At 39.7% G+C, this 26,745-nt stretch overlaps 1 protein-coding gene across 1 annotated transcript in view; it reads left to right on the top strand.

The window, feature by feature from the left end:
• The first annotated feature begins 16,562 nt into the window (after positions 1-16,562).
• The window catches only part of LOC122807215 (tubulin polyglutamylase TTLL13-like), a 2,572,017-nt gene continuing 2,561,834 nt past the window's right edge, over positions 16,563-26,745 (top strand). Inside the window, exon 1 of the mRNA XM_044078283.1 lies at positions 16,563-16,801. The gene's annotated coding sequence lies outside the window, so the exon portion shown is untranslated. The remainder of the gene's footprint in view (positions 16,802-26,745) is intronic.

The raw sequence follows: 26,745 nt of genomic DNA, 5'->3' as shown, positions 1-26,745 counted from the left end.
AGGAGCTCTGTTTGACATAGATAGGTAGTCTGTTCCAGAGTATGGGAAGTCCCTGAGACAGAAATCTATCCCTCCAGCATGTTCTGTTTATTGTGGTGACAAGGTTAAGGTCCCTAGAGCGTGTAGCTCGGAGGGATTGGGATTTCTTTAAGTGGAGCATGTCCAACAGCTCTGGGTTTGACATAGCTTTGTATGTTAGGCAGAGATCGCCCCTGAGTAGGCGATATGTGATGGAGTAAAGCTGTAGTTTTTTGAGACGGTCTGCATAGGGCATCTGTTTGAGGCCAGTAATCCTCTTTGTGAGGTATTTCTGTGGTCTTTCCATTTGTTGTAGATGTCTTGTGAGGTACATACCAAAAGGGGCATTGTACTCTATAATGGGTCTAATGAGTGATGAGTAGAGGGGAACAATGACCTCTTTTTTTCTGGATGAGAATCCTTTTGTGATGAGATGAGCCACATAGAAGAATTTCCTGACCACTGTGGCGATGTGATTATCAAAGGAGAGACTACTGTCCACCTGTGTCCCAAGTTCTCTTATCACATTTTCAGCATTAAGTAGACTACCAGCTATGTGGTAGTTCATGGGTACAGAGTTTTTACCAAAGGGGATGACAATACACTTTTGGCATTGAGCTTCAGGCCATGGCTTTGACACCAGGTATCTGTCTCAGTGAGGCCCTTTTGTAGTTTGTCCACATCGTTAGGAGTTTCGATTATGGCTCCTAGTTTGCAGTCATCTGCAAACTTTGTTAGCCAAAGACCTTCTGTGTTGGCCTGCACTTCAGAGAAGTAGATACCAAACAGGAGAGGACCCAGGACTGAACCCTGTGGTACTCCACTTGTCACTGGTCTGATGTCGGATTTGGAATCCGCTACTTTCACAGTGTGGGTTCTGTCTGTGAGCCAGTTGGCAACCCATCTTGTGACATAGAGATTTATACCTAGTTTAGTGAGCTTATCTATAATTTCAGAGTGGGGGATGGTGTTGAAAGCCTTGGCGAGATCTAGATAAGCTGTGTGAACCATTTTACCCTCATCTATGGCTTTGGTGACTGTTTCAAAGAAGTCAGTCAGGTTTAGGAGACATGATCTGCCTTTTACAAATCCAAACTGAGTAGGGTCCAGAGTTTGGAGATTACCAATGTCTTTGTTTATGAGTTCCACAATGATACGTTCCATGGCCTTGCAGACCAGGCTCATCAGGCTAATGGGGCAGTAGTTCCCGGGGTCCGTCGTGGCTCCCCCTTTGTGGAGTGGGATAACTGTTGCGGTGCGCCATTCAGTGGGTACAAAGTCTGAGGTGAGGCTATGATTGAACATGGTACTTAGGTAGGGTGCCAGTTCATTCTGTAGTTCATGTAGAACGTAGCCTGGGATATTGTCAGGTCCCATGGATGCTGTGTACTTGGCTTTGGAGAGTGTGTTTTTTACCCGTGCAGCCGTGATTATAGGAACTTTGCATTCTTCCAGTATAGAGATGGGTCCTCTAGGGGGTGAGAGGGGGGTAAAGTTAGCACTGAACCTATCTGCTAGGATGTTGGCAATATCAGTTGGTTCTGTATATTTAGTGCCATTATGCTGTAACTCAGAGCAGATCTGAGTGTTCCCATTTAGATTCTTGACATAGCTATAGAATGCTTTGTGGTTGTCTTTAGAGTCAGTGGCAATTTTGTTTTCGTAACTAGCTTTGGAGGATTTTATGAGAGATCTCAGCTTCTTACTGAGGTTGACCAGGGAGTTCCTCTAGTCATGGGATTTTACTCTTTTTTACAACAGTTTCTTTCTTCTGTTGTAGAGTTTGTTTATGGCAGAGGACCACCAGATTGGCTTCCTTTTTTTTGGCGGATAACATCTTGGTTCTATTAGGGATAGCATGATCCATGCACTTGTGTAAGTGCTTATAAAGTGCATTTGTGTAGGATTCGGCAGTCATACCTCTATTGTCCGTCTGCATGGGTGTCATGAAGTTTGCCACTTCTGTCTTAAGAAGTGCGAAGTTGGCTTTTGAGAAGTTTTTTACGATGGTTTCCCTAATTGGGGCTGGGGGTGGGATGTGGATGTCTAGGCTGATTAGCTTGTGGTCGGATCTGACCAGCGAGGAATTGACCTCTGGTGTGGAACACCGGTTTCCCATGTTGGTAATGACCAGGTCTAGGATATTGCTGCCCCTGGTGGGGGTGTGAATAAGTTGATCCAAGGCATTGGAATTTATGAATTCTAGAAAACGTTGAGCAAAAGAGTTGGTACATGAGTAGTTTTCCCAGTTAATGGTGGGGTAGTTGAAATCGCCCATTATTAGGGTGTTGGGTTGTACCCTAATACTTTCCAGTGTATCAAGAAATGAGGAGTGTGAATCCTGGGGGCATGGTGGGGGGGTCTGTAGCAAGCTACAATTTGGATTGCGGTCTTGCCCAGAGTTAGTTGCACTTGGATAATCTTGGATGCATTATGCTGTGCAACTAGCCTGGAGGTGTGGATATCCTTAATGAATATGGACACGCCTCTGCCTTTAGTGCTTCTTTCTGGGTTAGGTGGCCAAAAGGTGTGGTATGAATTGAAGCCTGGTAATGCAGGGGTGCTCTCTGGAACTTTGAACCAGGTCTCTGTCACTGCACAGATGTCAATGTTCTCCATTTTAAGGAGTGCCTCAAGTGAGTGCATTTTGAGGTTTAGACTTCTAGCATTGAGTAGCATTACCCTCAGATTTTGCTTGCTTGTACCTGTTACGGTGGTGAATTTGTCATTTGAACCTTGCCTAAAAAAGGCACTATAGGGGTGGCAAGAGCCTTAGCCAGTATCCAGAATCCTAAGGGCGACAGGTGCAGGCCATCTCTGGCAAAGCATCGTGGACTGTTGATCATGTCGTCCCAGGCAGACAAATACTGGATCCCCTTAGAATGACACCAGAAGCTTAGCCAATTGTTGAAGTCAATCATTTTGTCCTTGTACTGTGGTATCATTCTGGGTGATGGCAGGATGCTACTCAGGGTTAGGGTCATACCTGCCTGGGATACAAGATCGGAGAGCTCCTCCATGTCTCTTTAAATGTAGTCCAGGGAGGTACGTCTCAGGTCATTCACACCAACATGGACAATGACAGTGTCATATTTGTACTTATTGTGGAGTGACCTGAGTGCATGTGTTATGTGGTGGATCCTGGCACCTGACAGGCAGCTGACAGTAGCTTTCTCCTTGTTTAGTCTAGTGAGTGGAACATCAGTGTGCCTGACTATAGAGTCACCTATGACTAGAGTGTTGGGTACGTTGTTATGCCTTATGGGCTGTGGTTGAGTGGCACACTGAGTTTGTGGGCTATGTGTCATTTGGGTTGTGTTGGGGGGGGTGGAGTTTGCTTGCGTTTATGCTTTGGATGTCCCTGATGCTTGGGCAGGTTTTTATTGAGAGCTTCCGTGAATGTAAGTGTGTGTTTTGTGTTTCTATGTGTGTGTTTTGGTGGTGTAGGTTTTGAGGGACTATGTGATGAGTGTGGTGTGGTGCAAGTGTTTACCTTCTCCTCTTGACTGTCTAGTCCAGTCTTGGGTGAAGAGAGCTTTGCTTCCAGTTTGGCTATATAAGTGCATCTCTCACAGGTTGTAGCATTGGGTGGTAGGAGGAGAGGGTTGTCTGTGTACATGAGGCAATTGCTGCATTGCCCCAAGATGCCCAGATTCATCAGGTAGACAGGAGAAATCACTGGGAGCTGACCCTTAGACATGCCTGGATAAGTGCTTACTTATTAAGTACTAAAAACTGCTTTCCACTAGACAAGTGAGGAAAGTTGAGTGCTGTAGTAATTTGCAGCTTATGTAGTGCTTACAATGAGTTCTGAACAAGTGCTGAGTTCAAAGAAACAGATTTGAGTGCTGAAACTAGAAAACTGGCTAGTTATAAGAAAAAAAACTAAGCTAGAAGGCTTCCCTCCAACACAGAAGGGCTTGGGGGCTCAGAAGCCTACAAACAGTCTATACCACTTAACAGGAAAGGCAGGAAACAAGCTTAATTTTTTTTTTCTGTTTCCCAGATGTTCTCTTTGTACACAGTAGGAGTGCCTGAAATCAGAATATGATTTCACTGCACTCAGTTGAGTGAGCAAATGAGATGGGCCCAGAAGGAGTATCCAAATACAAATTTACAAGAGGGGCGGGCAGTTTCAAGGCCACTAAGATTAACACCAAAACAAAAACAGGGACGGTGGGTTGGACTAACTGAAGATCAGACTCAAAACTTCCAGTTCAGTTAATATTCCTGAAACACAGTTAAATCAATTTAAATACTGTATTATTTGAAAAAAAGTGCAAATAAAGGTACTTTATCTTAGTGAAAAACCTGTGGGGTCTCTCCATCTGCTGATAAAGGTACTTTATGTTAGTGAAAAACCTGTGGGGTCTCTCCAGCTGCTGCAGGTTTCTGGTGAGGTACATGCAAAAGGGTGCATTATATTCTATTAGTGGTCTGATGAGGGTCAAGTACAGTGGAGTTATAACATCCCTTGATCTGGACGCTATGCCCTTGTTTATGAGGTGCGCTACATAGAAGGCTTTCCTTACCACTGTGGAAACGTGGTGGTCAAAGTTCAGATTGCTATCAACCTGTGTTCCCAAGTCTCACACCACTGGGTTGGAGCTCAGGGGGTGCTGTCAATATTGTAATTCATAGGGAATTCCATTTTGCCAAAGGGAATAATAATGCATTTTTTTGCATTTAGTTTTAGACCATGGCTTTGGCACCAATCATTTGTTTGTATTAGCCCTTCTTGTAATATGTTGACATCATTGGGGGAACGCAGTGATTGATCCCAGTTTGCAATCATCAGTGAACTTGGTGAGCCAAGGGCCATCTACTTTGTCCTGGACTTCTGAGAAACAGATGCCAAACAATCAGGGGCCCAGCACAGACCCATCTGGCACTCCACTGGTGACAGGTCTACTGGTGGAGGTGGAGCCACCAATTTTGACAGAGTGTGTTCTACAAGTGAGCCAATTGGCTAACCATCTAATAATGTAAGGGCTAATCCCTATCTGGGAGAGTTTTTCATCGATGCCAGAGTGGGAAATTGTGTTAAAGCCTTGGCAAAGTCAAGATAGGCTGTGTGTACTGTCTTATCTTCATCTGTGGCTTTGGTGACATTCTCAAATAAGTCTACCAGGTTTAATAAGCACGAGATACCCTTAACAAAGCCAAACTGGGTTGGGTCCAGTGTTTGGACATCACCTATGTTCCTCTTGATAAGGTCCATGATAATTTTTTCCATAGCCTTGCAGATGAGGCTGGTTAGACTTATGGGTCTCTAGTTCCCAGGGTCAGTTGATGCCCCCCCCCCTTTGTGCAGGAGGATTACTGTTGCTATTCTCCATTCTGTAGGAACATAGCCACTTCTCAAGCTATGATGAAAGAGAACACCAGGTGAGTCCACTACATCTTGTTTTAGATTGCTTAGTAAACAACCTAGGATATTATTTGGTCCCATTGAGGCCATGCTTTTGGCCTTGGCGAGTGGAGAGATGACCTGTTCTCCAGAGGTACTAGGCAGAGGTCTGATGTCAGGTATGCTTTAGGATATGGTAGGTGGGATAGGGGGTTGAAATTTATGCTGAATCTGTCAGTTAGCAGGATGGCAATATCTCCTGGTGTAGTATTTGTGATCCCATCTATAACCAGTTTGGCATATAGCTGTGCATTCCCTTTTAGACTTTGGATGTAGTTAAAGAATGCCTTATGATTATCTTTGGCTAGGGATGCAATTGTAGTGTTGTAATTTGACTTAGAAGGCTTTCAAGATTTCTGATTTTCTTGTTTAAGCATAGGAGGGAGCTCATCCTCTGCAGAGTGATATCTATTTTGCTTTTGGACCACAGTTTCTTCCTCTTGTTATATAATCCAGTTATACTTGAAGTCCACAACAGTAGCTTGTTTTTACAGGAAGACCTGGTTTTGATCCGGTCAGGTACAGCAGAGTTTATGCAATTGCTTAAATGTTTGTAGAGGGCATTTGCATACACTTCTGGATAGTGATCATTAAAGCCTGTGATTGCGGGTGATATGAAGCTTTTTATACCATTGCTTAGTAGGCTGTAGTTAGCTTGGTGAAATTTTTTATAATTTTTGTTCCTGTGAGGGTGTCAGTTCCAGTAGTTACTTCAAACAAGATTGATTTGTGGTCTAACCTAACCAGGGAGGGCATCACGCATGAGGAAGTACAGAGACCCCCCAGTAATGGTGAGTACTATATTCAGAACATTTGAGCCCCTAGTAAGGGTGCAGACTACCTGTTCCACAGCATTTGTGTTAACAAAGTCTAGGAACCTCTGGGCGAGCATGTTTTGCTTTTGTATTTCCCCCCGTCTATGGGAAGATAGTTGAAATCTCCCATGACTAAGGTGTTGGGATGTATGGCAAGGGATTTCAGTAAATCATGGTAGACGGTGTGCTTATCCTGGTTCGTGGTGGTGGAGCTAACAGTGATGTGGTATGGTACTTTCCCAATAGTTAATTGGATATGGAGTAGTTCAGCAGAGTCATGCCATTTGACCAGTCTCGAAGTGTATTTGGTTTTAATGAAGATGGCTACACCTCCACCTTTGTTTCCTTCATGCTCATTTTAAGGTCTGATTGTGTGGAAGGCATTGTAGCCTTGCAAGGCCAGGGTGCTCTCAGTGGCCTTGAACCATGTCTCTGTAACTGCACAGATGTCAGCATCATTCAAGGTGAGGAATACTTCCAGGGAGTGCAATTTCATGTTTAAACTCCTAGCATTAAGCATCATGACCTTGAGGTTTGTCTCAATTAGATTTTGTTACATTGGAAAATTTGTTATTTTGACATTGCCTAAAAAAGGCAGTACTGGGAAGGTAAGGGTCTTTGCCAATATCCAAAAGCCTAGGGGGACAGGTGCAGGCAATCTCTAACAAAGTAGTGAGGTCTGTCTAACATATCCTCCTGGGCTGACAGATAGTGGATGGACTGACACCAAAAGCTATTCCAATTGTTGAAATCAAACATATTTTGTTTATATTGTGTCATCATCCTGGATGAGGGTAGGATACTGCTTAGGGCTAGGGGTACACATACTCAGAGGGTTCTGTCATGTCTTTTCATATAGCCCAAAGAGGTACATCTCAAGTCATTCACTCCAACATGGACTATGACAGAGTCATAACAGTACTTGTTGTTGACTGACTTTAGTGCGTGCATGATTTGTTGGATCCTGGCACCTGAGAGACAGCTGACCATAACCTTCTCCTTGTCCAGTCTGGTGAGGGGGACATCTTTGTGTCTCACTATGGAGTCACCTATGACTAAGACATTTGATGTGTTTTGCTTTAGGGGCTTATTTGCTGAGACACGGGTGTGTGTGTGTTGATATGTGTAGTGTTTTTTTTATGCTTAGTGGTGAGTGTAGGTGGTGTGCGTTTGGCAGGTCTCTGTTCTTTTCGTAGGCGTTTAGTGAGTGTCTCCATGTATGTGGGTTTATCTGTCATGACCTTATTTTGTGTGAAAGGTGAGGTTTACGTGAGAGGTGAAGCATGTGTGCTGACAACCTGCTTGATGTCTAGTTTGTTTTTACATGAGAGAATTGACTCCAATTCCGCAGTGTATTTGCATCTCTTGCATAGGGCGTTAGTTTGCTTTAGAAGCAAATGGTTGTCAGTATACATGAAATAATTGCTACATTGCCTCAGGATGCCCATATCTATCAAGTTGGCAGGAGAAATGATTGGAAACTGCTTATCCATTGTGGCAGGATTTTTCTGAATGTGGTATTTGTAAAGGAAGTGGGCTTGCTGGACTTAGTCACAAAAGGCAAAAATGAAGTGGCAGTTCAAATAAAAACATTTATCTAAGTGCAGTGCTGGCTTAAAAAAGACTTACTTTCAGTTTTTTTAGTCGATGCCTTGGATTTCAGTGCAGATGCACTCCAGACCTCTGGCTAAAGTTGGCAAACATTGAGCAGCTCCAGTAAAATGAGTGCAAACCCACACAAAGACGAGGCTTATATACAGGCTAGTTTAAACAGTTTTAACACAACTACCAATGGGAAAGCCCCAAACTGAGCTTTTCTCCAGAAATCCCCTACTCAGATGGGTCCTAAGCTACACACTTCTGCCGCAAGGGTGCAGGGAGACCCTCTTAATGTAAGATGGCTGGTTTAAGGGCACAGTGATACCAAACAGTCTAGATTCAGCAGGTCTGAATCTAGCCTATGCTATATAAGGCAATTAAACACAATTTCAAAGTGCAGAGTAAAAAGCAGTCACAAACAGTAAAATAAAGCAGTAATTCAATTAAATACAATTAACAAAGTGCAGTGCTGGCTTAAAATATACTTTTTCTTTTTTTTTTTTGTGGATGCTTTGGATTTCAGTGCAAACTAACTACTACAGCAGAGCTAGTAAGGGAGACTGCTAGAAAGGTGCTTGGTGTGACATCTGGACAGAGAAAGGAGGACAAGGAAACCTGGTGGTGGAATGAGGATGTACAGGAGAGTATACAGAGAAAGAGGTTGGTGAAGAAGAAGTGGGATTGTCAGAGAGATGAAGAAAGTAGGCAGAAGTATAAGGAGATGAGGTGCATAGCAAAGAGAGAGGTGGCAAAGGCTAAGGATAAGGCGTATGGAGAGTTGTATGAAAGGTTGGACACTAAGGAGGGAGAAAACGACCTATACCGATTGGCTAGACAGAGGGACCGAGCTAGGAAAGATGTGCAGCAGGTAAGGGTGATAAAGGATAATGAGAGAAATGTACTCACAAGCGGGGAGAGTGTGTTGAACAGATGGAAAGAGTACTCCGAGGGGCTGATGAATGAAGAGAATGAGAGAGAGAGAAGGCTGGATGACATGGGGATAGTGAATCAGGAAGTGCAATGGATAAGCAAGAAGGAAGTAAGGATAGCTATGAAGAGGATGAAGAATGGAAAGACTGTTTGTCCAGATGACATACCTGTGGAAGCTTGGTGGTGTTTAGGAGAAATGGCAGTGGAATTTTTAACCAGATTGTTTAATGAAATCTTGGAAAGTGAGAGGATGCCTGAGGAGTGGAGAAAAAGTGTTTTGGTACCGATTTTTAAGAATAAGGGTAATGTGCAGGGATGTAGTAACTACAGAGGGATAAAACTGATCAGTCATAGCATGAAATTATAGGAAAGAGTAGCAGAAGCTAGGTTAGGAAGGGAGGTGATGATTAGTGATTAGCAGTATGGTTTCATGCCAGGAAAGAGCACTACAGATGTGATGTTTGCTCTGAGAGTGTTGATGGAGAAGTACAGAGAAGGTCAGAAGGAGTTGCATTGTGTCTTTGCGGACTTAGAGAAAGCATATGACAGGGTGCCTAGAGAGGAGTTGTGGTATTGCATGAGGAAATCGGGAGTGGCAGAGAAGTATGTAAGAGTGGTACAGGATATGTACAAGGGTAGTGTGACAGCGGTGAAATCTGCAGTGGGAGTGATGGATGCATTTAAGGTGGAGGTGGGATTACATCAAGGATCAGCTCTGAGCCCTTTCTTATTTGCAATGGTGATGGACAGGTTGACAGATGAGATCAGACAGGAGTCCCCATGGACTATGATGTTTGCAGATGACATTGTGATCTGTAGTGAGAGTAAGGACCAGGTTGAGGAGACCCTGGAGAGGTGGAGATATGCTCTAGAGAGGAGAAGAATGAAGGTCAGCAGGACTAAGACAGAATATATGTGTGTGAATGAGAGGGAGGATAGAGAAATGGTGAGGATGCAGGGAGTAGAGTTGGTGAAGGTGGGTGAGTTTAAATACTTGGGATCATCAGTTCAGAGTAGTGGTGAGTGTGGAAGAGAGGTGAAGAAGAGAGTACAGGATGGGTGGAGTGGGAGGAGAAGAGTGTCAGGAGTGATTTTTGACAGATGAGTACCAGTAAGAGTGAAAGGTTAGGTCTACAATAGGGTAGTGAGACCAGCTATGTTATATGGGTTGGAGACAGTGGCATTGACAAAAAGGTAGGAGTCAGAGCTGGATGTGGCAGAGTTAAACATGTTAAGATTTGCACAGGGTGTGACGAGAGTAGACAGGATTAGGAATAAGTATATCAGAGGGTCAGCCCAGGTTGGACGGTTTGGAAACAAAGCCAGAGAGGCGAGATTGCATTGGTTTGGACATGTGCTGAGGAGGGATGCTGGGTATATTGGGAAAAGAATGCTAAGGATGAAGCTGCCAGGTAAGAGGAAAAGAGGAAGGCCTAAGATAAGGTTTATGGATGTGGTGAGAGAGGACATGCAAGTGGTTGGTGTGACAGAGCAAGATGCAAAGGACAGGAAAAAATGGAAACAGATGATCCGCTGTGGCGACCCCTAATAGGAACAGCCGAAAGAAAAAGAAAAAAACGAAGCTTTGGATTTCAGTGCAGATGCACTCCAGACCTCTGTCTAAAGTTGCCAAATGTTGAGCAGCTTCAGTAAACTCAGAACAAACCCATGCAAACACAAGGCTTATATACAGGCAAATGTAAACAGTTTTAACACAACTAGGCCCCAGACTGAGCCTTTCTGCAGCAATCCCAAATCACATGGGTCCTGAACACACACTTCTGTTACAAGGGATCAATGAGTCCCTCTTAATGTAAGATGGCTGGTCTAAAAGCACAATGATATCAAACAGTCAAGATTCAGCAAGTCTGAATCTAGCCTATGCTATGAAAGGCAAGGAAACACAATTTCCAGATGGGAAGGAGTAAGGCAGAGTCAATTAAATGTCAAAGTGACAGTGTTTAGTAGTATATTACTATGGCTCTATATTATGTTGATGAAAGACAAATTAACTGAACAAATCTCTATCGACACATAAACATTGACCACTGAAATTGCCAAACAGCCATTCCAGCAAATTTTTTCCCAGGGGAAAAAAATTGCTTGGCCGTCATTGGGGATTTGCTCTTTTCCCCACTGTAGTGCAATCTCGGAGTTGATATATTTAGTTAGGGGTTGGGGGGTGACACCCCCCCACTATGTAGTATTTGAATGTTTGGTTTGTGTATCTTTGGCCAAGAAATTTTTTTCCCCTGGGAAAAAAATCGCTGAAGTGGCCATTCAGCAATTTCAGTGGTCGATGTTTATATGTTTATAAAGACGTGTTTGGTTAATTCATCTTTCAACTACATAATATAGACCCTACTACTAGATGACCTAAAGTGGTACCACGTTCTGCACAAACTGGCAGCTCTTGAAGCAGCTGTGAACAGTGGGAGACTATGGAGAGAGTTTCCTATACAGGATTTTAAACTGGAGAAGTTTGCTTATATGCAAGCACTGAGTAACCGCGTTTGTGCAAGGCTTTTATATGATTAGTATGAAAGACTTTTATAAGGTTAAACCCTCAGGCTAATCAGGTAAAAACACAGTAAGTTATCAATCAGTAGTTCCCACCTTGGATGGGTTGAATTTACCTCTCTGCTCCCACCAGAGTGCAAAAGAACCCAGCCAACGTACAGTAAACTGGCTTTGAGCTCAAGTGCAGTAAGAAATTATTTACAACGCAAGTAAGAACTCCTGCAATATCAAGAATCCATAGGAATAAGTTCACTAACCTGGAGAAATGTTCACAACACACAAAAACTTTGCAAAGCTTAGAAATATTTTGGCAGTCTCACTCAGAACAACGTTTGCAGTATCAGAGGAGGTTAGGAAATATTAGAATGTTGTTAAACAACCTAACAGCAGTGCAGTAACAAGCAGATGGAGTTTCTTTAACAAGTGCAGGCTGAAAAACAGTGATAAATTCAACAAAATAAATAAATGCAGCACAGAAGTGTTAAATATCACTGAAACAGAGCAAGTGCAAAAGCTATACTTATATTTGTAGGTCCAGATGATTTTTAGAAGCAATCCAAGTCTTGCAGTCACAAGTGTCCAAGCCAGACACAAGGAAGCTCTGAATAAATGAGCACAATCACACAAAAATGTAATTATTTTATATGAGCAGGATGAAAGACTTTTATAAGGTTAAACTTGCAGGCCAATCAGATAAAAACACAATAAGTTATTGATCAGTAGTTCCCACCTTGGATGGGTTGAATTTAGCTCTTTGCTCCCACCAGTGCAATAGAACCTTCCCAATGTAAAACAACTGGCTTTGAGCTCAAGTGCAGTAACAAGTGCTTTACAACAGAAGTAAGAATTCCTGCAATATCAGGAATCCTTGGAAATAATTTCACTAACTCTGATCTGATAAATGTTCACAACACACAAAACCTTTGCAAAACTTAGACATATCTTGACAGACTCACTCATAACAACTTTTGTAGTATCAGAGCAGGTTAAGAAATATCAGAATGTTGCTAAAACAACCTAAGGGCAGTGCGGTAACAAACAGATGGAGTTTCTTTAATAAGTGCAGGCTGAAAAACGTGATAAATTCAACAAAATAAATAAATGCAGCATACAAGTGTTAAATATCACTGAAACAGTTAGAGCAAGTGCAAGAAATATATTTATATTAGCTTTGTAGGTCCAGATGATTTTAGAAGCAATCCAAGTCTTGCAGTCACAGGTGTCCAAGCCAGGCACAAGGGAGCTTTGAATAAATAAGCACAATCACACAAAAATGTTATTATTTTACATGAGCAGGATGAAAGACTTTTATAAGGTTAAACACTCAGGCCAATCAGATAAAAACACAGTAAGCTATCGACCAGTAGTTCCCAACTTGGATGGGTTGACTTTAGCTCTCTGCTCCCTCCAGAGTGCAAAAGAACCTCTCAATGCAAAATAAACTGGCTTTAATCTAGTGCAGTAACAAATGCTTTACAACAGAAGTAAGAATTCCTGCAATATCAGGAATCCTTGGAAATAAGTTCACTAACCCTGAGAAATGTTCATAACACACAAAAACTTTGCAAAACTTAAGAAATACTTTGGCAGACTCACTCAGAACAACTTTTGTAGTATTAGAAGAGGTTAATAAATATCAGAATATTGTTAAAACAAACTAAGAGCAGTGCAGTAACAAACAGATGGAGTTTCTTTAATAAGTGCAGGCTGAAAAACTGTGATAAATTCAGCAAAATAAATAAATGCAGCACACAAGTTTTAAATATCACTGAAACATTTAGAACAAGTGCAAAAAAATATACTTATGTTAGCCTTGTAGGTCCAGATGATTTTAGAAGCAATCCAAGTCTTGCATGCACAGGTGTCCACGCCAGGCACAAGGAAGCTCTGAATAAATGAGTCATTACTGAGAAATACATTTTTATTCACTTTCAGGTTAAGCAATTTGCTCAAAGTTACACAGTAGGCACATGGAATTACAGAGAATCAAACCCTGTACCCTTGGCTACACGAAACAGCTCATGAAGAGCTTAGAGCCTTAATCCCCGGCACTAACTGCCAGATTTTAATTATCATCTTCATTTTCTGATATATCACTGAGGATAACAGTCAGTCAGCAATGCTAATCATTAAGTTAATTAGAGTCATCTGACACTTCAGGCTCTGAGCTGTTAACAAATTGCCTACTATAGTAAAAGTACTGGGCTTGAATCCTTCCACCTCAATTTACCTACTAGGTGCCCTTTAGCAAGTCAATTGGACAATGCTCCTGGGTCATCTCTGAAAAGAGACACATTGTACAGTGAGTTCACATGGTTAGTAAATAAGTAAAATAAAACGGTATTTAAATTTTGGCTTTGTCCAAAATTCTTGAGCAAAAAAGTTGAGAGGTATTTTTGTTCTGTTCTTGTAAAAATGTGTAGCTTTCTGGCAAACTGTTGTGGATTGCAGTCATTAAATAATTGCAAGCATGAGTTTCAGACTTTGTATTCCCAGGAAATGCTTTCTAATGCAAAGCTTTTTATTATAGCAGCATTCTTAGTATATAAGAGAATTATTGAAACTCTGTCCCTAATTGTTGGAGTCTGTCTCTGGTTTGAGCTAAAATGATGAGAGAGTGGGGATGCAGTGGTTTCTCCTATATGGTTTTGATAGCAGTGAGATGAGATACGTTTCTGGTCCGTTATTTATGAATGTATTCATTCACTTGTTCTAAGCAGATATCTGACACGTACAGTCATACAACTGGCTGCAATTGTTTGTGTGTGTGTGTGTGTGTGTGTGTGTGTGTGTGTGTGTGTGTGTGTGTGTGTGTGTGTGTGTGTGTAAATACTTAGGTTCCTGCAACCTACAGTAGTTATTTTGTAAAGGAAGGAATTTGTTGTAGCAAATGGGAACATCATTATATGAGCCATGTTCTTTGGTTATGATGCTTGGTTTCTTTGTTTTTTGACAGTATGTTTATTTAGCTGTGAATAAATTGGAGAGTCTGAAGTCTATCAGTTTAATTTTAATATTTGAACTGTAAATACATTTTAATTAACTTTTTTCTTCAGGCACAGGTGTGAAATGCACTGTGGTGGGCAACAACACTCTGTCTGGTACTTAGTACAGATGAGTAAAGCTATGAGCTGCTTTTGGAGTGCAGAGTTTGATTCCCTCAACCTTCATTTGTCTATTGTGTGACTCTGACCAAGTCACATCACTAGACAGTGCTCCTAGCTTGCCCCTTAAAAGGAACACATGCATCCAGTGGTATGTTTCAAGCTGTTAGCAAATGAGATTCACATTTGTGTTTTGCACCCTTTACATCGGTGCTAACTATTGCTTCACTATATGCTGTTCAACTGTGAGTCTCAGCACATTTTGCAGTTTAATGGGTTTGAGTTTTAAGGGAAGAGTTATTTACTGTTGCTTGTGCTGTCTGTTTTCAGAGTGAGGCAGTTTTTTTTTTCTTTGTAGTAAATGGCTATTGGTATTTTTGCTATAAGATCTGAAATAAAAGTTTTAAATTAAATTGAACTTTCTGTGATCATTGTACAAGTAAAAAAAGACTGCCCCCATATATCGATGGACAGAGGCAGCTCCTAAATGCTTTATGCCATGCATGGGTCCCCTCAAATTATCCATGGTATGATCTCAGTTATTCATGTTGGGGTAATATATAATTATCAGCCATAGGATGGGTAAGGCCAGTCTGTAACCAAACAGGATAGGTTAATTCAAGCAAAAAAGGGAAATTGGCTAGGCTTAAAATGTCTCGGCATGTAGCCTTGTACTTACCTATGAACCTATGTACACTGACTGGTTTGAACAGTGGTTTATTGTAACTGAGAAGGGGCAAGCAAGTAAAGGGATATTGGTACACAGGTGAGGCAGTCCATTACCCTGCCCAGGGTCCCATTTGACCATAATTTGGCTCTGGCTGGAGGGAGCACAATGAGGTTGCTGACATCTAATGATTTACCCATACTTCTCAACTGTCTCATTTTGTCTGATCCTTTTTTTCATGTCCCTCATACAATTTTTGATTTTCTAATAAATCACTAGGAATTACAGTGAGTCAGTAATGCAAGACATTTTTGCTGTTTAGAAAATACAAAAAAATTGTCTTCTGTTATCTTTAAATTGAATTTAAGCAGTTTTTAAAAGCTGCCCCTGCTTATCACACATTGGCTTTCTCAGTGATTTTTTAGCAAAAAAAAAAAAAAAACTGAAATGTATGGATTTGCCTCTTGCCAGAAAATCAAACATTTTAGGAGGGAGAGAACAAAAGTATGAAGCAAGATCAGGGATGTTCTGCAAAATTCTGAACAGTTGAGAATAGGGTTGCCACCTTTTCAAGTGTCCAAAGTGGAACATTTATTGAAGAAATGTCAGATTTTGCAGGGCAATGTTGTCTTCATTTGGTTTTGATATAACCCTAATAAAAAGGAATTGAAAAAAAAAAAAAAAAAAAAAAATTTTGCAGGGCAAAACATACCCACAGCCAGTACAAAGGACAGAATTTCACTTTTTTGCCAAAATAAAAGCTTATTCTTGTAGCATTTGATTTGCGTCTTCTGTTTCTTATAACATTTAGGTATTTCAGAAAAAAATATTTGTTTCATACAAATATTAAAGAAAATATAGGAAATATTTTTGTCCTAAAATCTAAGGACATTGCCATTTTTTTCAATTTTTTTGCAGGACACAATTGCCAAAGAGGGACAGTTGGTAACCCTAGTTGAGAAGTATAACAGAAGGTCATCTCAGCGCACCGATCCTGTAAACTTTTCGTAGGTGTGCAAATTTCCATGTGTACATCCTGAGATAAGTTGGCCTCCTGCTTAGAATTAGTTTCAGTGTCTTGTTTGCCCACAGTAATAAGTACACACTGTATAAGTCTCCGGCTCACCCTCAACCCTTTGAGTGAATTACTGAAACTTTGCCAACGCTATGAGAAGATACCGTGGCTTTACTTGAGCACACAGCTATTGGATGTAGCACCTTATCATTAATTTATTTTTTCTCTTACTCAATAGAAGTGCTTGCTGTAAATAAGGGTGGGCGCGTCAGCAACAAAAGAGTGGGTTGGTCTCCAACTTGGGGAGAAAGACTCGTTGCAATAGAACACCTGTATTCGTTAGGCAAACAAAAACGAAGTGAGCAGTGTTTAAAGACTCAGTTTTCCACGTCTTTCTTGTGGGAGCAGCACACAACAAACTTTTACTAGTTTTGTTTTTTATAGTCCCCTAAATTCTACAAGTAAACGTTTCACTATCTTAAATATTTCACCATTATATTAAAACCTTATCGCTTTGCTGTATTTGTTGTCCACCTCAACCAATTAGAAAAGAACATATCCCATAACTCGGCCAATCCGAAGTAGCTTGGTTGACTTATGTTACTTTCTTGGGCCGTTTAAGATAATTATGTGTGCCCGCGTGTGAACTTGTCGGTATCCATAGTAACTAAGGAGTTCTTTATAACTGGGCCTTTCGGAAAGGAGCCTGGGGTCTGCTGTCAGGTGAGAGACTGAGTCTCGGTTATTGCTTCCCTTATAACAGTTCTAGTTTTGACCGCTCCACCGATGCTTACTTTATAGCAGTTCTAGTTCTGACTGCTCCACCGAGTGATTTGTGTCTGAGAATAAAGATGTAATATGATTCTATGTAGTTCGAACCTCTGAAGTTGTAAAGGAAATAAGGTACCCGTTTCCCCTCAGTTAGTGAAGGGGTGTTGGACATAGGTTAACTTTAGAGTACTGTGAAATTGCTTGTGATTTTTGAGACATAAGGTGTAAGGAGTGCAGTTTTGGGTTTAGATGCGCAAATCAATTGCATGGGCCTGCATGCTAGACTAGGTTTATACAGGATTGTCCTGACCAAGTTTTAAAGTATTGTTTTAGCCAAAGAGTATTTTACTGATGTAGATTAAGGGAATGTTGTCACAGCTTGTCAATAGCAAAAGCGTCATTCACGTACCATGATGGTGTAAACTAGCCACATGGTCAAAATTCATTTATGACCGAAAATATTGACGGTCGGACGCTCTTTCTCAAGATACTCTTTTGGTGTAGCCTTTGTTCGACTGCATTTTTTTAACAGCATTTTATTTATATTTCTATTAACTTATTTATTTAGATTGTTGCTATTAGACAAGAATGTCATATCTTACTGAGTACTGCAAAGCTGTAGTACTGGAAATACTGCTGTCAGCAATGGCCCTTAGTATTCCCAATGTCAGCGCTGTTACACTGTCACAGAATGTAAGCTTTAGTGTAGCATTGTTTAAATGAGCCCTACATTTACCACATCAAAGAGTCTTAGAATTATCAGTGAATAATGATTTTAAATCAAATCGACTTTAATTGTGTCCTGAGAATGTTTTTGGCCTTTACCGTTGCTGTGAAAATATTGCTCCTATTCTATATGTGACCATACATACCTCTCAAATGTCCAGAATTTTTCAGAATGTCCCTGATGTTTGCCTCGTATTTATATTCAGTCCCTTATAATTTTTTGATTTTTTTCTGGTAAATCACAGAGGATTACAGTTGGTCAGTAATGCTAGTTATTGCCGCTTTATAGGTTTATATATGTATACAGCAAGAGGTTCTAAGGTTCGATCCTCTGCTGGGGTGCATTCTGTGCGGTGTCTGCATGCCCTCCCTGTGGTCGCGTGGGTTTCCTCTGGGTGCTCCGGTTTCCTCCCACATCCCAAAGACGGATGGACAGGTGGATAGGACACTCTCTAAATTGGCCCTAGGTGTGAGTGCGTGCGTGTGTGTGCCTTCTGTGGGAGGTTGGGTGCCGGGCTGGCAACTCGACACTGTAAAACTCCACTGCCAATCATGAGTGGACAGGTGATCCGCTGTGGCAACCCATAACCAGAAAAAAGCCGAAAGAAGAAGACCAGGTTAACAATCATAGAGGCCTTTTTAAGCCTAGTCATACATCCCTAATGTATCTGACCAGTTTTGGTACTCTAAAGTAATTGTAAGGGGTATATGTAGGGTAGTTAAGCACTTACTGACTGCCTGTGACCATTAAAAACATAGGTGCCAGATTAAGGGTGATTATCCATTCCTCGTCCATTGGTCCAAGTTGAGCTTGAATTGGGTTAGGGAAGAACTCTGCTTCACATGGACACTGTTCCAGAGAAAGGAGTAGTCGCTAAAACACATACTTGTCCCTCCAACTTGCCTTTTGGTACTTGCATATTATCGCAACCACATGTCAGAGTTGCCGTAAATCGTAATCTTAAATTGAAACTACTTAATCCTGCAGTGGAAAGGGGGGGAGTGTAAACTTTAAATTTGTTGTGTAAGACATTGCTTTAGAAACAGGGAGAGGAAAAATTTCAAAAATTCCTCCTCCTGGGTAGCGTCCTTTACCAGCGTAACTGAATGCAACATTTGCTTAAGGCATACAGTAGCAGCTTGCCAGTAACATCAGCTCTTCAGGCTTGACATTAAAGTGCTTATTTACATATGCTTTGTAACCATTTCATTTTGATCTCACTTTATGTACAGGTAGGGCTCAAATAAGGCGTGCAATCCATTTATGTTTCGTGCAGTGAGGTCTTCTTTTGAAATTGTGTTTTATTTATTTATTTTTTTTACAGCACTGCGAGCATCTCTGACAGGCTTCGCCTTAAGACAGAGAAAATCTATACATATAAATACATGCCCTGAGAACACACTAGTAAGAAAAATTAACGAGTTTCGGTAAGCAGAAATTCACTATGTGCAAACGTGCTTCTAAGCTGTCATATTTTAACAGCAGGGTCAGCAACTGTACAAATGATCACAATCACACTTGCCATCATGGAGTGTGCTTTTTAACGCCCCCCCCCAAAAAAAATACTGAGTTGCAGATACGTTATACTACAGAAAAACATTGCCTAATTAGTAAGTAGAAACCAGTACATTGTACAATGTACCAAAAGTAAACGGGGAAAAAGTCTAGGGCATATGAATATGTCAACAACGAGTGCTTTGGAATGTGGTTGCGATGATACGCAAGTACCAAAAGGACAAGTTGGAGGGACAAGTATGTGTTTCAGAAACTATCCCCTTCTCTGGAACTGACTTCCTATCCATGTGAAGCAGAGTTCTTTCCTAACCCATTTCAAGTGCAACTTGGACCAATGGACAGGGAATGGAAATTCTCCCTTAATCTGGCACCTATGTCTTTAATGGTCACAGGCAGTCTGTAAGTGCAGGCAAGGTTTAGGTCTCTAGATGGGGTAATTCTGATGCTATATGTTTTGTGAATATGCAGAAGGTCCACTGGAGTGGGACCCAAGGATGTCTTGGAGGCTAGGCATAGATCACCCCTCAGCAGTTTGCAGGAAGCCGAGTACAGGGATAGGGCTTTGAGGTAATCTGCATAGGACATGTTTTTATGCCCTATATTCTTTTTGTGAAGAACATCTGTAGACATTCTAGTTGTTGCATGTTCCTGGTCGGGTACATTCCAAAGAGGGCATTGTACTCAATGACTGGTCTGGTGAGGGCCGAATACAGTGGAATGATGGCTTCTTTGGAACTAGATACCATACCCTTGCTTATAAGTTGTGCAACAGAATGATTTCCTTACTGCCATAGAAAAACACTGGTTGAAGGCCAGGTTACTGCCTACATGCATCCCCAAGTCCATGACCACTGGGTCTACTCTTGGGGGGGGGTTCCTCGGAAGATATGAATGTCTTGGGGGGCTTCTGTGTCTGCACCTAGTTTTTCAATAATTTGCAAACTTGGTCAGCCAGAGGCCCTTGAAGCTGGCCTTGACTTCAGAGAACTAGATGTCAAACATGAGCGGACACAGCACAGAGACACCACCAGTAACTGGCCTGCTTGTGAAGGGGGACACCCCAGTCTTAACTTCTTGGGTCCTATCTGTGAGCAAGCTGGCAGTGCATTGGGTGGCATAAGGGTTTATACCTAATTTCATGAGTTTGTCTACAATGCCCAAACAGGGTATCATGTTAAATGTCTTGGCCAGATCAAGGTAGGCCATATGCAGCATTTTGCCCTTGTGCATTGCTTTGGTGACCTTCTCAAAGAAGTCTAACAGGTTGAGTAGACATGACCTTCCCTTGACAAAACCAAACTGGATTGGATCCATCATCTGCAGGTTTTCTGTGTCATTATTAATCATTTCTATGATAATTCTTTCCAAGGTTTTGCATATGAGGGTAGTCAGAATTATGAGTCTGTAGTTATCAGGGTCCAAAGATGGCTTCCCTTGTTCAGGGGGATGACTGTTGCAGTTCTCCATTTGCATGGCACGAAGCCTGTGTGGAGACTGTTTTTAAATAATGATTCTAGCGGTCCTGATAGGGAATATTTCATCCTATTTAGGAGGCATCTTGGGATATTATCAGAGCCTATTGATGCAGTGGTCTTGGCCTTGGGAAGTGTATTGAGGACCTGTTCCCTAGTGATTGCTGGGGGAATAATGTTTGATGGAATTTCCTGAGACATGGCTGGAGGGTTACAAATTGGATTTGAATTTTTTGGCTAGTAGATTTGCTATATCTTCTGACCCAGTGTATGTGGCTTCATTTAAAATTTGTTCTGCACATTGTTGTGTACTGACTTTGAGGTTGTAGTCATAGCTAAAGAAAGCCTTGTGGTTGTCCTTGGCATAGGAGGCAATTTTTATCTCAAATTTGCCATTGGTTGAATTTATTTGCCCTCTGATTTACTTGATTAGGTTGCCAAAAGAGTTTTTATCTTGCTGGACATTGCACTTCCTAATTTTGCCATGATTTTCTTCTTTTTGTTATGCAACCTATTGATGTTGGGATTCTACCAATGTGACTTATTTTTGGAGATTATCCCATGCTTATTCCAAGTAGGTACAGCTGTCTTAATGCAGCTATTAAAATGATTGAACAGGGTTTCTGTGAATAATTCTGCATAGGTAGCAATGTTCTCAGAGTTTGAGGGGGACCTGAAATGTTACCAGGTTACTACATAATAGTAGGAAGTTTACCTAAGAATAGTTCCTAAATGATCCAGGGTAAGATTGGGTCCCAGTTTTCATTTTTATTTCAGAGGAGACAGTTTTATGGTTTGACTTCACCAGAGATGGTATGTTGACAATATCCTCTTATGCTGACAAATACTGTACCCCTTTAGCAGGACACCAAAAACTAAGCCAATTATTAAAGTTAATCATATTTTATTAATATTGTGGCATCATACTTGGAGAAAGTAGACTGCTCCTCAGTGCTAGGCCATACTAGTCTGGGACTCCTAGTCTAAGAGCTCCATCATGTCTCTCGTTTTATATAGCCCTAGGAGGTACATCTTAGGTTGTTTATACCCACATGGACTATGACTGAGTCAAACTGGTGAAAAATGTATTTTATGTATGTGCTGCTTCTATGCTGTGCTGGAATTTACTGGACTTGGTCTTCTTAAGACACAAAGTCTTGCTGGCTGTTTACTGCTGAATCAGACACACAGAGTTTTGCATGACTGCAACTAGTCTGTTTAAAGCACCAAGCCTTCCAGATTACATACTGATAAAGAAATATATTTTGCAGCTATTATTTCTCTATAAACCCAGTTACAAATAAATAACTTATTTTTATAACAAACGACACATACTCTTCTGTCAGTTTGTAGCATATAGTTACAAAGTTTTTCTTCATTACAAATATGAATGATGATGACTTTCAGTTACCTCAAAATCTAAGTTTCTACATAATACCTCTCACAAAGTTGAATTAATATGGTTCTTCTATACAGTTCTAGTCACTCACATAGATTTTGTTTTTCCTCTTGGTATCTTTTTTGGCCTTCTGTGGGAAATCACGTAATGTCTGTTTTTAGACTTTCCTATTGTCCTTTTGTGATTTACTTGTAAACACTTCTGCTGATGTGAGAATGCACACAGTCAGAAGCCTAAAAGGAAACATCTGTTCTGCTGCTGATATTTGAAAAAACATATGTTTGAGGCACGTTTTGCTGAGTTTATAAAAAAACATGTATGTTGATGGATATTTGTAAACTATTCTGCAAACATGAGAAAAGCATGTAGTACTTGCTTTCCAAAATTGCTTTTTTAGGCTTTTTTCTGATGCTGTGAAGAAGAGAAGCCTGTCTGTTATACATATAGTATGAATGCCCATTTTACATTGCTAAACTCTATATTTTATGCTTTATCTTTCAGCATATTACTCTTAGCAATTCCTTCTCGTTTATTTTTATAGGAAACAAAACCTGTAGTCTTTTTTTGATACAAGTCAAAATGCAATTTTACATTGTTAATACAATGATATTAAGCATTACTACCAAAACTGAATGTATCTAGCAACTTTTTCATTTACAGACCATTCTGTGAAAATATTCCATTAGTTATGAGCGGCGTCTGCTTTAGTTTTATTTTTTAACTTGATTAATTTGTTCTTTTGCAATCACAGAATTTAATTTATGACTTAGAACTGTTCCATTAGCTCTTTGCAACTGTTGAATTAACTCTTTACTTTTATTAATCCTTTTATATCAAAAGATTATAGAGAGACTAATATCTATAAGAGACACGAACTATGTGCTACTGCTAGCATTTATACACTGCTGAAAATATAGTTTCAATGTCATTTTAACCATAACATTGTGGTTATATTTCTGAACTGCCCATACACTTTAATTGACAGTGAAGTATACACTGAAAAATTTTGTGTACATATTAGTCCATTAACTGTATGAATACAATATTTTAATATATTTTTTTCTCTAGCTGGGGTAACCAATACTGGTACAGATAAAATGATGATCCAAAAAACTAATAATAAGACTCCAGCTTAAAACCAGTGATAATATTACAACTTGACAAATTACTTTTGAACTTATTACAAGGTATCCTGTACAGTATGTATTTACACAGACTGTTTGCTATTCATGCATTTCAATATAGCAGGCATCCTGGACCCATTTTTTTAAACATGGTTTTTCACACATATTCGTTGCTAGTCATTAATTTCATTTGTATTGAATTCTTCTGTATTTGTACATACAAAGATTGTAAAGTACATTTAGTCTAATTTACAAGCTTAGTAACATTAACATCAAGCAAAATCTTGGAAAATGTTATGTCTCTTGTGAAGTATTTAATGGAATTGTCACCAAAGGCAACTACATACCCAACAGTTAGAAACATTTATGCTTTTTGCATACCAACACTGTCCTGCCAAAAACATATTAAAAATAGTGACCACTCTTGCTAATTTTTTCACACATTTTACTCTCTCTCTTTTGTATAGCTTTAATAAAGCAATTTTAAGCCATCTCTTGTATAGCTTTACAGTTTAACAGGTTGTAAATACAATTTAATACTAAATGCAACAATAACTAGCATGATAGCTATTAGCAACTTGTAAAATATCTTATCCTGTCAGGTTTAATCCAGTATTTCTAATGCACTAATACCTGTTTTCCCATCCCCCCTAAAAGAGTATTGTCAAGAAGGAATGAGATATTATTTCTTTCTGTAGCTTTGTTTTAGACCCTTTTGCAATACATACTGCTTACACAGTCAATGTAAGACTGAGAAAGTACCCCTCCCCCTGTAGTATTGCACACGTCTCTATTACTAGAACAAACGCTTAAATGTTTGAATCTGTAAAGGTCGACCTTTACAGATCGAACACTTAAACGTTCGAAGTAGTAAAAAAGTATATAAAAAACATGTAGAAAGGGTTTAGGCAGGGGGGCAAGCCCCCTGCACCCCCCCATGTGGGGGGCTGTGCCCCCCCTGCTACTTAAATATACCAACTCCGAGATGCCACTTCAGTGAACTACAGTGCAGAAATGGGAAATTTTCCATTCCGTACACTGTAGTGCAATCTTGGAGTTAATATATTAAAGTTGGGGTGTGGGGGCGTTGCCCCCCATGTGGGGGCTGCAGGGGGGACTTTCCCCCCTGCTTAAACCCTTTAGTTTTTTTTTCTATTGTGTATTTTTTTTTTTTCTAAAATTTCGATTGCTTAACTGTTCGATCTCTAAAGGTCGACCTTTAGAGATTCGAACATTTAAGTGGTCGAGCATCTAATATAGACCCATATTGCACTATTGTTTATCTGCTTTATTAGGTTAACAAACTATGGACCTTTGTCTGATTTGATCATTTTTTTATAAAGCTTTTGCTGTTTACTACTAGTAGTAGGTATTTATACCCTCCTGCATAGTTGATTTGAACTCTATGTATATTATGGCCCATTTGGTGGCTATACTTGATGTAACCAAGGTTTTTTACTTTTAACATTTACTTGCAAACAGATTATCAGTAACATGTCTGCACAATTGTGATGTTTTTTTACAGTTACCAAATAGTGTTACATGTGAACATTTTAACAATTATGTTTTAATAACAATAATGCTTTAGAAAAACATAAGCCACTTGTCTGGCAATCAGTCTTGTTTTTTACTTTATTTGTCCAACATTTGCTGTAACTATTCATCCAGTCTGGGAAAGTCTGAGCTCACACATTTTAGCTTATGTGGAGGATAGTTAAAATTTTTTAGCATTTTTCTTTAAATCATTTGTTAATACACTTACAGTTTGGTATTAGAATGTACTTGTAAAACATTTAAAAAATATAATAAGTATTTGTGATTTGCATAACTGCATTTATACTACATAAATAGACATTATTTTGCAATTAGCTTACATGGATTTCAGTATTTTTTTATTTATTTGACTGCCCTGCCATTAATTTTACAAAAAAAACTGTTTAACTAATACCATCTGTGATTTTATTTCTTTTTAAAATTCAGGACTTTAACTGTTTGGTGTGGTGTTACTGTACAGTTATAAAAAATGTAAAAAACAGATGTTTGCTTAACTAACACATGTCTATATTTACATTATTTATATTTGCTGTTGTCTGCCTGTTATTCTTGTGCATTATAACAGATGTACTTTAGATGAAAAGAAAATACATGCATGTCAGTATTGTGACTTTAAATCTTTATACAAGTATGTCAGTCTTGTGACTTTAAATCTTTACTGTTAACTATTTTTATTTGATTTTTATACACTAGAACTGTTTTGTGTACCTTTTGACTATGCTATGAGAATGGCAGTTATTTGCTCTACTTTACTGTAGTACTGATAAATGTCTTGCTTTAACCGAATGGAAGGTTTGAACATTTGAGAATGATTTGTCCAGACATCAGATTCGACTATTCTACCATGTATGCTTAACCATTTTCAAAACACAAACATATTATAAAATATATCTTTTTTGTACAGATTAGCTGTGGTTTCCTGCTCTTCTGCAATGTTTTCTTAAGCTCAGCTAATTTATTTTCTGTAACTGCTGTTGAAGAGTTTCCTGTAATGTTGCATGGTCTTTCTGATATTTTTCAGTAACCTGTTCTGCTGAATCTAAAACACCTATGCACTTTTGAAAAGATGTTTATATAACTTGTCTAAGCTTCCTGAACTCATTGTGTCCGTCTTTGTAACAAAATGTACTAGAGGTTCTGTCAGTAACTGATTTGACTGTTGTTGCAACTCTGAAATAAACCTTTCACATCTGGTGACAGAACATATCTGTCTAACATCTGAATAAAATGTCAGCATATTCACTTTTCCTGTTTCTTTACCATTAATTTTTTGTGTGTACAGTCTAACCTTTGAATAATGGCATGCACTGTATTTTTATGACATTGTACACACAATAAAATGTTTTTATATCACACATGATTTTGTTTCGGATACCAGTAAAATATTGTAATCCATTTGCATAATGCCTTACTATCAACTTGCCCTAATAAGGTTTTACATTTGCTAATATGCTGTATATACAACATTTCATATACATATACAACAACTTACACATGAATATAATCCTAGCTGATCCTTATGGGTCCTAACAGACCGGTGGAAGTGTGAATATAACCTATATTATCGTTTGTGTCCTAACTGATTGGGAGTTCCTTACTCACTCCATAAATGCTGTAACTGTTTAACTAAGCGCTATATATATGCATCACTTTTATTGCATTGCACTATTTATCTAAGGGATAGTGATTTTAGATGTGGATTAAGGGGGTTTTATCCTTTTTAAGCTGATAGTGTCTTTGGCAGCTATTTTTAGATAGAATATGCCATGCTTGTGTAGCGCCTATGTATATTACTGTATCTATTAAGATTCTGATTGCATACTAGCTGTATATTTTGCTCCCCTTTGCTTGTAGTGTTATATGCAAACTGTGTTGCTCATTTTAATGTTTGATGGCATCAGTGTTGCTTTGTGCATTTCTCAGCTACTTCTTGATATCTTGCTACGTATTGAACTGCAGCAATTGTGCCTAGAGCTCTGCTATTAACATTTGGCATACATAGTAGAGTCATAAAACAATTGGCCGTAGTGCTAGTATGTGATTATGCTATGTTTTATTATGTTCCATTAAACCCGTAAGTTATTTTCACGGAGGCTGCAGTTGAG

This window comes from Protopterus annectens, chromosome 7.part0, assembly GCF_019279795.1.
Source record: "Protopterus annectens isolate FY-2018-M chromosome 7.part0, PAN1.0, whole genome shotgun sequence".
In the NCBI taxonomy this organism is placed as follows: domain Eukaryota; kingdom Metazoa; phylum Chordata; order Ceratodontiformes; family Protopteridae; genus Protopterus; species Protopterus annectens.
The sequence above is the reverse complement of the archived record's forward strand: the minus strand, read 5'-3'. Positions and strand labels throughout refer to the sequence as shown.